At 46.4% G+C, this 13,268-nt stretch overlaps 1 protein-coding gene across 2 annotated transcripts in view; it reads right to left on the reverse strand.

Annotated features, from left to right (window-relative positions):
* Nucleotides 1-13,268, reverse strand: part of adarb1b (adenosine deaminase RNA specific B1b) — a 42,705-nt gene that overhangs the window by 9,596 nt on the left and 19,841 nt on the right. For both annotated transcript variants that reach the window (XM_061286666.1, XM_061286665.1), the window contains exon 3: nucleotides 4,567-4,614. The gene's annotated coding sequence lies outside the window, so the exon portion shown is untranslated. The remainder of the gene's footprint in view (nucleotides 1-4,566; nucleotides 4,615-13,268) is intronic.

Consider the following 13,268-nt stretch of genomic DNA (forward strand, 5'->3'; position numbering starts at 1 on the left):
ACAGTAAATATGCTAGCACAATTATCACCCTATTAAAGATTCATATTGCCAGGTCTAATTGAAAATGAAAAGGTGGGCTGAGAGGGAGAAGGTCCAGCCGAGTGGAACGCACAAGATTCATTTTAGCGCAAGTCAGGTGTTCAATGCGGACGGACCTTTCTGTGCGGGAATTTGCTCTTTGAGCCGAGTTGCGTTTCTATTTCATAGTCGAATCAAATCAAATACGGAAAGAAAATAATTCAGATGCGTGGGAGAAACTCACTGCTTTTGAAACGCGGTTTTAATTAGGAGAAAGAAGAACAGACTTCATCTGAACTCCAAACTACTGGGAGACCTGAGTGAAAACTGAAGAGATTGAAAAATAAGACCGTTAAAGGGGGCCAAGGTTTGCCATTTTTTCAGGTTTGAATCCACGCTGAGGGCCGTCTGGCTCCAAATGAACCAGGGACACCACGTGGTCAGCTCGCTCGCTCGCTCGCTCGACTTGAGCCGCAGGAGGCCCGCAAAAAGAGAAAGATGAGAAAGAAGATGAAAAAGGCGCTCATTTAATCTGCCACCGTCAGAGGGACTGTGGGGAAATGCAAGGCTTTTTCATTTGCCTCTCATCCACCCACTTGTGGCGCCACGGAGCCGCGGCGGGAACGCCGAACGAGAGGGAGCCCGACCGGCTGGCGGTGCGAGAGGAGGGGGGTTGGGGGGGGGGGGGGGGGGCATCGTTGAGCGCTACGGAGGGGTGAAGGTGAACAAAGGCGAGAAAATGAGAAAGAGGCAAAATCCTATTTCGAGAAAAAGAATATCATTATGTCTGGGGAAAAACACAAGGCAATGAAAAGGTCTGCCCTTGGCGTGTTGCGAGCTTCAAAAAAGATTTCGCAACTGCTGAGCTACAGATCTGGGAAAAAATGAATATAAAATAAAATAAAATATAAAAAGAAATGGAAACGTGATCATCGTCTTCCCATTCATTTTTGCAATCTAATATTTTCAGACTCGATTACTCTTTCGATTACTCTATCGATGATTCTATCGATTCAGGAAATAGTCGTACTCTTCATTTTTGACCGTTATTTCTTCCGCCACAGCTTTGCAATTGGCAGCTTGTCGAAACTTGCAGACTACAGAAGTCTGCCGAATCCAAAAATGGCGACGGGAGAGGGAAGGCGTCGTATCTGACAGTCGCTCATTCATCATCGTGAAAAGGTGGAGGAAAGCCCGGCCGGAGTATCAATATGAATTTTGATTTGATGGCTTTTTGCGGGAGATTGCATTTCAAAGTCAAGGTTCGGCCAAGCGTGACGAGGAGATAGAGTGAGAGAGCCAGACGAAGGCCAGGCCTGCCGTGATGTTAGAGAACACGTTGGCTTCTTTGGGCTAACTGTTCAGTCAATGATCACAATGGATAATCCTTCATCAATCAAGTCAAGCACTTTGTTTCGGTCGCAGCGTCCCCAACTCATTTGTTCAACTTAACTGCTGTTTTTTATTTACGTTTAAATTTCTGCTCGATTACAGAGAAGCAGACTAACGCTCAAACGGACACTTTTGTTCTGCGGAGCTGAATGACAACCAAATTGATAAAAGGCTGCATGGGCAAAAGGGGGGGGGGGGCAAATATGAGGCTGCAAAGTGGACAGAGACAAACGACCAAGGGAAACGGCGTGTGCAGGACAGGCTGCCTGCCGAGGAGATGCTCAATTTTTCTTTTTTCTCAGACGCTCCTTCTTAACGCAGACTGAGCATGTCTGATGCTTCTGAAATTCCAAATTCATCTCCCAAAACTACCAGTTGTTTTGAACCAGAAAGAAGAATCCGGCACATTTTTTTGCAGAACCAATATTAGAGCTTGGAGGACGACTGTCTGACTGCAGCTCACGGTCGCTCCCATTACGTCCGTCAATAAAGCTTTGGCAGCCCGCTGATGACTTCATGAAAGAAAAGCACATTTGATTTGAAATGCTGGTGATGCTCCTCGGGCCAGGTCTCCAGGTGCCCCGACCAACACCGGGTCTGATTGAAAGTGATGGGCTAAGGTAGAGCGGGCCACCGAGTTCCGCCGCCCTGTCAGCACCCCGCCCGGCCGCGCCGGCCGGCCTCATGGTCCATTATTCAATTTGGCAAGCCGATTAGGCTGCCAGGAAAGATTTGCCTCCGATCAGCCCGGCGGATAATACGTTCCCCTAAAACGGCATCGTTTGCGCAGGAAGCCTTTTAAACTGGAATCCGGGAAGCCCAAAGTCTTCATTACGGGGGGGGGGGGGGACGCACTCCGGACATTTTGAAACGAAATGGTGCTGAATGGACTCCAGTCAAAGAAACCAGGCGGAAATGAAGAGCACGCCATTCGGGCGGGATGATGCGGAGCACTTGTTGTTGGGCAAAGACCCGAGCATAAACGTCTGATTGGAAAAAGGGAGATTGTGGCCGGTGCGCTCTTAAAAAGGAAACTAACTTTTTTACACTTTTCCCTTTTTTTGTTGTTCTTTTCAAGGTTGCTGGGTGCCGTAAAATCCACACCACAGTTTATGAGCATAAAATCATCTTTGGATTCTACGGGAACTAAAATGGATACACAAAAGGGAGCGGACAGGTTGCACTCGAGACAGCGGAGTGGACTGGGTCAAAGGTCATGACAGGGTCTCCATTAACAAGTTGTGCATGGATGTGACCTCGCTCCCCCGGACGGTGATGAACGGATGACATTTCTGTCACCCTCCCCGTGATGGTTCACCTAACTAGCATTAGCAGCTTGCCCAAAGGAGCGCTTCCAAAACTGGACTGACACCACAGCGGTGCTTCCCGACCACCTGGTACCGGTCTATACCTTTTTTTTTTGCAGGTGAACGGTCAAAACCTGAGACTACACAATTCCTGCTTGGTTGGCGCTTGTCTTGGAGGAAGATGAGGGAGGCCAACAAGGTGCGGGCGGCAACAGAGCCGTGTAATGCTGATGGATGGAGTCAGTCACACAGCAAAGGGAGCTCAAGGGAGGATCGGGGACGATGGGAATAAAAAAATAAAAATTGCCGCCTCAGCAGCGGCGGGCTTATTTGGCTCAATGCAGCCGCTGATGAGATGAGGGGAGAGTGGCAGCTATCAAAGGCAGCCAGCCGGACCTTCCGGACGCTGGGATTTGGACACCTTTGCCACCTTTGCTCTTGGACTTCAGCCCCGGAAGAGCAAAGTCCCCTCTCTCGACTTTGTCAACAAAACTTTGATAAGCTTAAAGGCAAAAGATAACTGCTGTACAGAATTACAAATAAATAAAGAGTGTAAGAAAAAGGCAACGGTTACCTAGAGCAGTGGTGTTTCGGAGCCTCGTTATTTCAGCTCCAATCATTTCTATTGTCCACATCTTTGGGAAGCGATTATTTCTGGAGCTCCAGTATTTAGAGTTCTTTTTTCTCTCTTATCCCCAATTGACATGTGGTAGAAAACAAAGCTTTGTGACATCGTTTTACACCATTCATTCATTTGATTATGATCTAATTATTATCGAATTATTTTTAACATTGGACTTTCATTGAATATCCTTGACTGCTTGTTTGGAATTCATACAAAAGAGCAATCATTTAAATATAATATTTTGGTCATATTTTGTCACTGCTGGGACAATTATTATTATTTATTTTTTTAAATCATTTTGACCGCACGCCGTTTCATTTCCGCATTGAGGTATTTTACGTCCAACACAAGTACAAGCCGACGAAACCCTGGGAGCTTTTACCTTTGCGTTCCGAGCGTTTCTTGCGCCTCCTCTTGAACCTGCGTCGGACCAGGCAATAGTAGGAGCCCGGATTGTGCACAGCGCTGGCGTCGCTTCCGAGAGTCATGGCCGTCTGGCTCGCTAGGTAACAGCCGACCGACCGACCGACCGACCGGTGCTGCCACCCGACTGCTCTCCCTCCACGCGACTTTCAGGCAACTGATCACACCTGAAGCATGTCTTTGGATCCACTCCGCTCACCCTCCCCAACTCACTCTCTCTCCCCTTCCTCTCCGTGTTCGAGCCTCGTCCGCCCTTTTCATACAATTACTATGATACACCAGTGCAAGCTTAACTTAAAGGAGGCATTCTGCAGAACCCCCCCCCCCCCCCCAAAAAAAACAGATTTCTAAACAAATAAGTGGCTTCTAGGCTGGGATAGTATCCAGAGCCACTTTTCAAGTGAGAGGATAAAAGATTGAGGAAATAAATGATTGAACTTCAAAATTAAATATCTGCTCAGGTTCTCATTACGTTACGCATGATATGTTGATGTCATTATGTCTGTTAAGACCAAAGAAAAAATAGGTGGTGGTGGCAAAAATATGTTTCTATTTTATTAGTTGTAATATTTCATATTTGCAGTTTTGTAATTTGTTTTCTTCATTCACCGTTAGGGAGCATTTTGGTTTCTTCCCTCATGCAGTTCATCTTGAACACAATGATACTCTGGCGCCCTCTAGCGGCTTTACGACAAGCGTAACAATTGCTTCCGACTAAGAAAATGGGGGAAAAGTTTAAATGTTCACCTTTTCTTTAAAAATCGATTTAACTAAATCAGTTGAGGATTAAAAAAAACTCACCTTTAGTTCCGGGTGAGGTTCTTTTGCAGGTCTCGGTAAGAAGGAAACCTGGTGGACACAGAACATATGAAAAAAGAAGTCAGTAAGAAACATGACAAATGTCAATATCGCTATTTGAAACGCAACCAGATGTGACTTGCACATTTGCAGGTCATCTTATAGAACTGCTTTTCTTTTTTTACATTATGTGCAATATATTCATGAGATATTTTTTGAGAAGAGGGAATTCCAAATAAAAACAGCGCAAAAAGCAAGAAAGCCTGTAGTAAAACTTGGACAGCGGCCTTCTAAGTCGGTTCAACTGCGGGCGTCCTATTTTTGGGTTGGACCGGAAAAATAACAGCCATTGACAAAAACAAGCTTCTAAAAGAGAGCGGCGGGCGCTTTGGGCAGGGAAGCCAAAGACTGCGGTGGAGAGGAGAAGAGAGGAGAGCCCATCTGTTGGTACGCTGCATGCGCCGCAAAAGACTAAAAATAGACTCAGCGCTTCCACTCGGAGACTTTGAGACCGACCGCTCTTACGGACATACAGAAAGAAGAGAATGGCACGCAGAGGGCTGACCTCCGCCAAGGTGGAACTGTTATTAAAGGGGGGCGGGGGGGTATAATTGTGTTTGTTTGTTGGTCCATTGCTGCAACCAGCAGGCAATTTCCCTGTCAGCTCTTTTTGAGAAGATAAAAATGGAACTCAAGGCAAAGATGATCAATGTCTCAACACGTTATTTTGATCATATCGCACGTGTGGGATAAGATTTTCATCCGATTTTTACCCAGTAGCGCCCCCTGCTGCCGGATGAAACTGACAACAAAGCGCCCTCGGGCTCGCAATGTTTAACTTCAACTTGGCAGGCAATGAGGCGGATGAAAAAAAGTTGGATTCATCTGCTTCATTCTTATTCTACAAACACAGAGTGATTATTTGGCCAAACACCAGCAAGGTTAAGACAAAAAAAAATAGAGCTTTGGCGTCTATATGCGTCAATGGCAGCGAATGAGTTAAGCGAGCGTGCAACCTAATGACAGGACGGAATGTTTTAATTGCCATTGCTCCTCGTTGTGTGACGTTCGGAACCAAGTGGGAACAACCAAGTAAGTTGCAGCTTCTAAAATGGTGTCTTTTCAGCACTTGCATCATGAGACAGTCCCAGATTGCCCACAACTGGACAGGCTCAACTTGAAGAACATGCTATATTTAAGTGCAACTACTTTGGGAACAATATTGGAGCATTTGGACCACTTTCAAGTCTTAGCGGAAAAGGGGGAACGAGATAACATGTTGATTTCTATTACTCTTAACGGCATCTCGTCGGCGCTGACCTTCTTGGGAGACCGAGGCCGACTCGAGTGCGGCAGGTGGAGGCGGGAGCTGCATTTCATTTGACAGAGTTGCTTAAAAACGCTACGGAGACACTCAACTTGAAGAGGGGGAATGAAGGGAGGGCAAGAGAGAGAGCATGTGCATGTGTGCGTCGGTGCAAACTCCACTGGCGGGCTTCAGCAACAAATTAGGCCAATGGCCGGGCGGGTGAGCGGGCACACAAAGCCGCTAACGAGGGTCCCAACAAGCCATTAAACAATGCCAGGCCGGCTCCGACGCTGACCTACATTTGCCGGCAAAGACACACCCCGGGAGGGACTCTGTTTTAATTAACAACATGCTCTATTAAATGTGCTTGTCATGCTCTCGTTATTGATTGCGTGTGTGCCGCTGCGTTCGAGCGGCTCGTCTCACGGAACAATTGGGACGAAGTGGCCGGCAGTGTTTTTGTTGTACTTGCAAGTGGCCAGCAGAGGGAAGCACTGCGTCAATATTAGTTGCATGCTTGTGGCTTCGTACTCCAGGCAGCACATCATTTTAGTCCAAGATTGATGATTAAGATCAATCTTGACCTGCTAAACTTTTCACATGATATGCCAGCGGGTGGCTTTATCAAATTATTTAAATCGTTCTTAAACAGTTACAATAAAGACGATGACATCAGGCTTATTTCCTCCCGAAATGCAACTTTGTTTTGTGCAAGGTTTTAGTTTTACTGACACCTCAGAACTTGGACAGGCCCGCATAGGGATCTGCAAAAAAAAAAAGAAAAGAAAAAAAAAACCTCAAGACACAGGGGAACTAAGCAAGCACAAACACACAATGTGATAAGTGCTGACAATGCAAAAAGGTCTCTGTCACATCCTGGACACACACGCGAGTGTTCACAGTGACTCACTGATAGGAGTTCCTGAGTCAAATGACAAAAGTTTTCATTTCAAGGAGACATTTTTAAATGCCATGTATACAGCAAATGGCTGTGTCATAAATTAGCACTCTCATTTTCCTCAAATGTTCTTTTATGTGGGAGGCCTTCTGAAATTCGACATGCGCACGCACTCGCATGTCAAAGTTAAAAGGTCAACGATAATAAAAGACGATTTGCAGCAAATTTGGAAAAGGCTCTCCCTAGACCATTTGAGAGACAGAACCAAAACTTAACTCAACTGTGATTATAAAATCATTAAAAAAAACAACAATAATAAATAAATGAATAAAAATAAATACAAATAAAAGAGGCCCACGTTTCAAAACGTTGACATCATTTAATTGTTTTGCCCTTTCTACTCACGTCCACGAGCACTTTCCTTTATTACCGACAACATGGCGGGCCTTTGACAATCCGTCGCGAGTATCTGAGCCAAAGGCGGCGAGCCGGCACTACTTGCGCGTATTTATCACGCCGTTTACTGCCGTAGCATGCCGGTGAGAGAGCCACTTATCAAAACCGATCGGACCAGACGACATTAGTTGGACCATACAGTAAATAATGCTATGTAAACAACATCCATTATCAGACACGCGCGACCAGGCCAAATAAGGTTCGCTCGCTTTCTCCACGAGTGCTTGCCTCACTGTGGCTCTGAAGAACGTTACTCTACATGAACACAGAGGTGGCAGACAAAAGAAACTTTGCAGAGTCTACATTCTCTTTATCAGGGGCTTTCCAAACGACGGGTCTAGGGCCCTTTGGGGGGCCCACGGTCCAGAGCTTTCTCTTTATAAGGATGAATTAAGACTTTGGGCTGTTTCAGGGTATGATTTGTCAACATCACATCACAACTGATGCACAAATAATCGCTGTCAGCTAAATTACAGATGCTTCTTGTTTTGCTTTGCAACATGGATTTTGGATTGGGCCAGTGGCAGCTGGCCAAGAGAGGGCACTAGAGAGTCACCCCAAAACTCACCACAAATCATCAAAACATATTTACAAATATATGTATAGCTATTTTTAGATATGACTTTATGGTTAGTAGGATTAATCTATCGTTTGTATGTCTATCTTTTCATGTCGACTTTGATTAAAAGCTGCGCTGCTCTCACTATTAAAGCATGTTGGGGCACATCCCCAAATCCAAAACTATTTCACCATTATTGTAACCTGTGAAAGAGCAATTCTTTCAAATAACAAGAAGTAATGTCTTGATGTGTGCATTACAGTAGAAAAAAAAAAATCCAAATGGTGCCCCATATGTTTTCCTGGATGCGGCCCCAGGATGGAATCAGAAGCCTGCTTCTGTTCCAAAGTATCAAAATAGGAATGACTTAATTCTTCCTCTGGGACTCCTGGCTGGGCGCGGCCCCCCCCCTGCCCCCTCCTTGCCATTACGGGCACATTTGAGGGTTTGCTTACTAATTGAGCCGCTCGATCTTGATTTTGCCTGCAGGCATGCTTGGGAACAATGGGCCAGTCAGTCAGTCTGTGTAGAGTCCCTCTGGCAGGATGCATACCTGAGGGCTAACGCCAAGGCTCTTAAAGAAGGGGGCCCGGATAAGAACAGTCACATGCTCACACGCAAGGCGTCGTCACAGTCGTTTTATCAAGTGCCACCTTTGAATTTGTTACATTTTATAAAAAAATAAGACGTCCCCACAAAGCGGATTTAGGTGGGAAGAAAAAAACTTGAGGGGGCTCCCTAGTAGAACAATCACTTTCAGGTAATACGCTAGTTGCCGTGGCAACCCGGGCGAGCTGGGTGACCTTGCAACTCGCGTGGTCGTGAGTTTGACTCAAAACTAAGCAAGCTTCGAGAGTTGCAGGAGAAAATTGTCTCGAACTTAAATGTTGAGTTCTCGCCATGGCTTAGCAGTGAAGAAAGAGTCTCGAATAACATTTGCATCCGAATGTTCTGTACAGCCGTGCACAATCTGTCATCCAATCAATACGCTGACAACATTTCCACAGCGGCATACGTTTCATCTGCTTTAATAAATGTGATTAGACCTCCCCGTTTGTTCCTCTTCTCAAAGATAGTTCATCTTGCTAACCCTGTTCCTGCTGCTGCTGTTGCTGTTCCAACAAATGAGTGGCAACTAACTTGACATTTCCTTTCCGTTGGTGGCTTATGAAATGTGCGCCTGTGCAAAGCCGTTTTTGGTTCCGAGGGAAAAGAAAAAAAAAAAAAGAAAACACGAGACCAAGAAGAAGCTCATTGTTCAAGGTTATCAATCAGTCAGGAGAAGGCTACGAAAAAAAAACTCAGCTAGTCGCTTCCAAGTGAGCTCATGTTTAAACATTCCGACTGAAACGTAGCTTAGCTGTCAGCGTGTTCACCGTCTAACGGCGTCTGTTTGTTGTTCGTGATCATCGCGGTGACGTCTGTGAACATTCTATTCTGCTCCAGAGATTTGCCAAAAACAACCGGTAGTCCATTTCTTCCAGACAAAAAGCAAAGGCCATTTTTTTTCGCCGTGTCAGACCCCGTCATTGCTTTCTGCTTTTTCCATTGCGTGAGACGGACGGGCGGGCGGGCGTTCGTTCCGATGCCGCTTGAAGACATCAACTTGCATCAACTTGCGGTCTCACACAAAGCCGCGTGCTTGGGTGGCAATTTGTTCAACACGCCCATTTGAAGGGTTCCACTTTCTTGGCCGAGGCCCACCGACTGCTCGACTGGCAAAATGGCCGCCGTGGGAACTAGCTGCGGCTGTATTCCTTCTGCATTTACTTTCCGAGCAGGCCAACATGGGTACAGAGCAGTGGGGAAATACAATCAAATAAATGATGGGGACGAGGGATATCATCTCCGGAAGAACCTTCACGTGGCTTTCTTTGAATCTGAAAAGCGCACAGCCAGGCACCGACCCAGAAGCGAAGCAACCTGAGGCCTCGCTCGGCATGCTCCCTGGAGGCCCTGGTTCTGGTTTCAGACGACTCGACGTGGACAAAAACCCAGGCGATGGAACTTTGTTCACTTTTCCCATCGCTGTCATAAAAGCGCTTCGGGCTTGCCCACAGTGCTTCTGTTGACAGAAACCAAAGATAGGTGCTCAGAAGTAGGACGAGCCATATTGTGTTTGCCTCTTTGTGTCACAAGAGGATGCAAAACAAAAAGGATCCTGAAAGTAGGCCACAAGTAGGCCACATCTAAGGACAGACGCTTCCCGGCTTCCTTTAGCTTTAGTTTTAGTGACTCACGGCCAATAACTCCGACAATCAGGGGAAGACCAACACGGATGGGCGCAGTCACGCCGCTACGAATTGGTGACTCACCGTCGTGGCGAGCGGCTGGGGCTCATCGACACGGGCCATTCCCGCTCTCAAAGTGGGACAAACAAGCTACAACAAGCCGAATGAGCCGCGTGAAGGGATCGAATCGGAGCCATTTTTACAAACAACGAGCAGGAACGGAAATTGTGACGATCATCTTGTGGCGAGGGGAGGGGTCGGGCAGCCAAACGGAGCGTAAATAAAATAAATTAAATAAATAAATGAAAAAAAAAAAGATTCAGGTCTGCAAGGAATGCAAATTCCTTTTTTGCAACAATGCCCTTGCGCCATTTAGCCAAGACATAACTTCTCATGGTGAAGGTATTTCAATGGAGTTTCAGTCTAAGGCCAAGAGCTCCTTTCTGGGAGCACAAACACGTTCTGAGGCCAACTGGAGCCATTTCTCCTCCAAGTCATCAAAGGGCACATTCTCGGATGCGGCGGCGGAAAGATGATCCCGAGTGACTTGTGTCGTGCGTGGAGAATAGTTTTTTTTACAAAGAAGCAAGTCTCATCTCTAACCTTTAACCCGGGAGAGGACTCAAAGTGGAAACAAGAAGCGACATTTTTGCCGTTTGCTGGTGTTGCTTTCATCGCGCCGGGCCACAAAGCACAGACGGGGAACCGAGGCATGCACGATGCAGATGCGCCCGTGGCCTCCATCTGCATCGTTCTCATTTTGACTGCTTTCCTTTTTGGGGGTTCGACGCGTCGAAATTCTTTTGGCTCTTGGTGGCCGGCAGCAGAAGTTTGAGGTTGCGACCGCCGGCGCTTATGTTGGAGTGTGTGCGTGTGCGTAATTATACCTTAAGCAGTCCAACTTGGGTCTGCTTTTGATTTATGAGGATCAAATAAGACGCAGGGATATAAAAATAATAAAAGGCAGCCCTGGTGAAAAGCAACATTAGTGGAGGCCAATGAGTCGGGACCGAAAAGTCAAACCATAATTGAACGGAATGGCTTTTTTGTGGAACTACATTTTGGCTGCGCTGGTGTGTGCCTAAACTGTCATTACATTGTTTTCTTGCCGCACCAGCGTCTCTTCATAAAAGCCAGTGGAAACCAAAGCCGCCATCCCAAGGGCGGCGAGTCGGGACAGGGGCCAAGCATTGATTGAGCTGGGCCGATTTAGCTTCGCTACGCATCCAAACGTAAATCGGAGGCTATCATAGGACACGCTGAAATAGCGGACAGGTCTATCCTCGCCTGGGAACATGTCAGAGGAAACGCTTTGACCTTCTTGGACTTTGCGGTGCCCGCTAAAGATGATAGGGGCATCAACAATGAAGGAGAGTGAGGGAAAAAAAAAAAAGCACAGCACACGGATCAATATTGTCTTTGTTACACAAGCTGGGAGTTATCAGAAGCCGGCATCGTTGGGATCACAATGTACGCGCGAGGACAAACGGGGATCTCAAGCGCATCAGAGAAGAAGCACTTCAATCATGCGGTTACTCCCTTATCGAAACCACAGCGCGATAGCAATCGGGCGGCCACGCTCGCAATGGAGAGAAGAACACACGAGCGCACCGTTATTACTTTCCCTCAAGGACTACTGTGGAGAAACTCAGGCGGATCTTTTTTTTTCCCAATTACAAACCTCTGAAGCAAAAGCTTCTCAAGGGAGCTCAGTAGTAAATCAACTGATCAAATCAAATATTAAATAAATCAATAAAAATAATGTGTACATTGCAAACCTCTCCCCCCAAATTTTTAATTTGTATTTAAAGTGATCCCATTGTTGTGGTAAATACAGCTTCATTTTAACATGGGCCCTGGCTAGCTTAATGCTAACAGACGATGCAAAACTCAGTCGACAGGCTACCAAAACTAGCATCGATGGATAAGCAAGCCTTTGAGGTACAGAAAGGGCCTGCAATTTTCATCATTGGATTGCGTTAGCGATAGATAGCTTGTCAAAATCGGAAAGTGGCCACGAAACATTCCAGCCTGACTTGACTGACCTCAAGGTTTTCCAATCCTACCAGATTGTACGGACTCAAGGCGCGCTCGCCAGAGTGACGGAACAATCAATTAGCGGGACTTTCTCCATCATGGCTCCTTAAGTGCATCATCACTTCATTGGTGACAGCCCGAATCAACTGAGGTACTCGAGGGTGTCCGAGAATCAAGTCGTCACCATGCACGTTTTGTACATCGGAACTTGTGAATGGAAAGCAAACGGGAGGACAGGGGCGCCGTTGTGCGTGCTCTGTGGCAGCGAGCGGCGCGTTACAAATGCCTCAAGGCGTGTTTATATAACCGCTTTGCCAACATTGCACTAATGATGACATAAGAGCAAAAAAAGAGGCCGAGAGTCCTTACGAAACTCAAACGCGTAAACAACAATCGTGCCGATTGGCAATTAGCCTCGCAAAACAGACGGCCGTAAAAGGACGGACGAGATGAGCGGCAGGCAAAGGCAAATGTTTGACGTGAGCAGACAGTGAGGTCACGAGCCGCTCGCCAGCTGCCACGGCCCGTTTTGCTCGGAAGGTTCTCGTTACTGCAAACACATGGCGCTAACAAGAGAATAATACAATGCAGCTTGCCAAATGTTTGTTGCTTCTCTGGTCAACTAACAAGCTCCTTTCCTTCCTTCCTTCCTTCCTCGCTTGCTTCGACAGCCACTTTATTTAACGCGATGCGATAAACACGTCAAGCCCCGGCACGCTACATACGAAGACAAGCTCGAAAAATAGCAGGAAAAATCCATCAGCCATCTTTGGAATCATGTCGAGGGTCAAGCGACGGGACGTCACGTCGGCTGACGGCACCAAAGTGCACGAAAAGATGCCATCGAATTGATGTGGTTTTCCGCAAGGCCATCCATTTTTCAGATATTGGCTTAGCTGTCAGATATGGACTCAACTTTATCACGCCACGTTGTAGCGTACATACGTTTTCAAAAGAAAAACCTATAATGGCTCGAGGGCGGGGGGCGCTCTGGGGAAAATGATCTTCAATATTTTAGATGTTTCCTCTAAAAGGGTAAAGCGGCAATCATGCATGACCGCATTTGATGGAACCGGAGCAGAACGGCCATTAAGTTGCAGTGGGCAGAATGCTCACATCTTTTCAACAAATTTGTCATTGGTTCCAAAAAAATAATAATAAATATATATATATTAGTTATTATAGTAATTAAATACCTCTCTTTTTTTTCCGCAA

Source organism: Syngnathus typhle, linkage group LG9, assembly GCF_033458585.1.
Source record: "Syngnathus typhle isolate RoL2023-S1 ecotype Sweden linkage group LG9, RoL_Styp_1.0, whole genome shotgun sequence".
Taxonomy (NCBI): Eukaryota; Metazoa; Chordata; class Actinopteri; order Syngnathiformes; family Syngnathidae; genus Syngnathus; species Syngnathus typhle.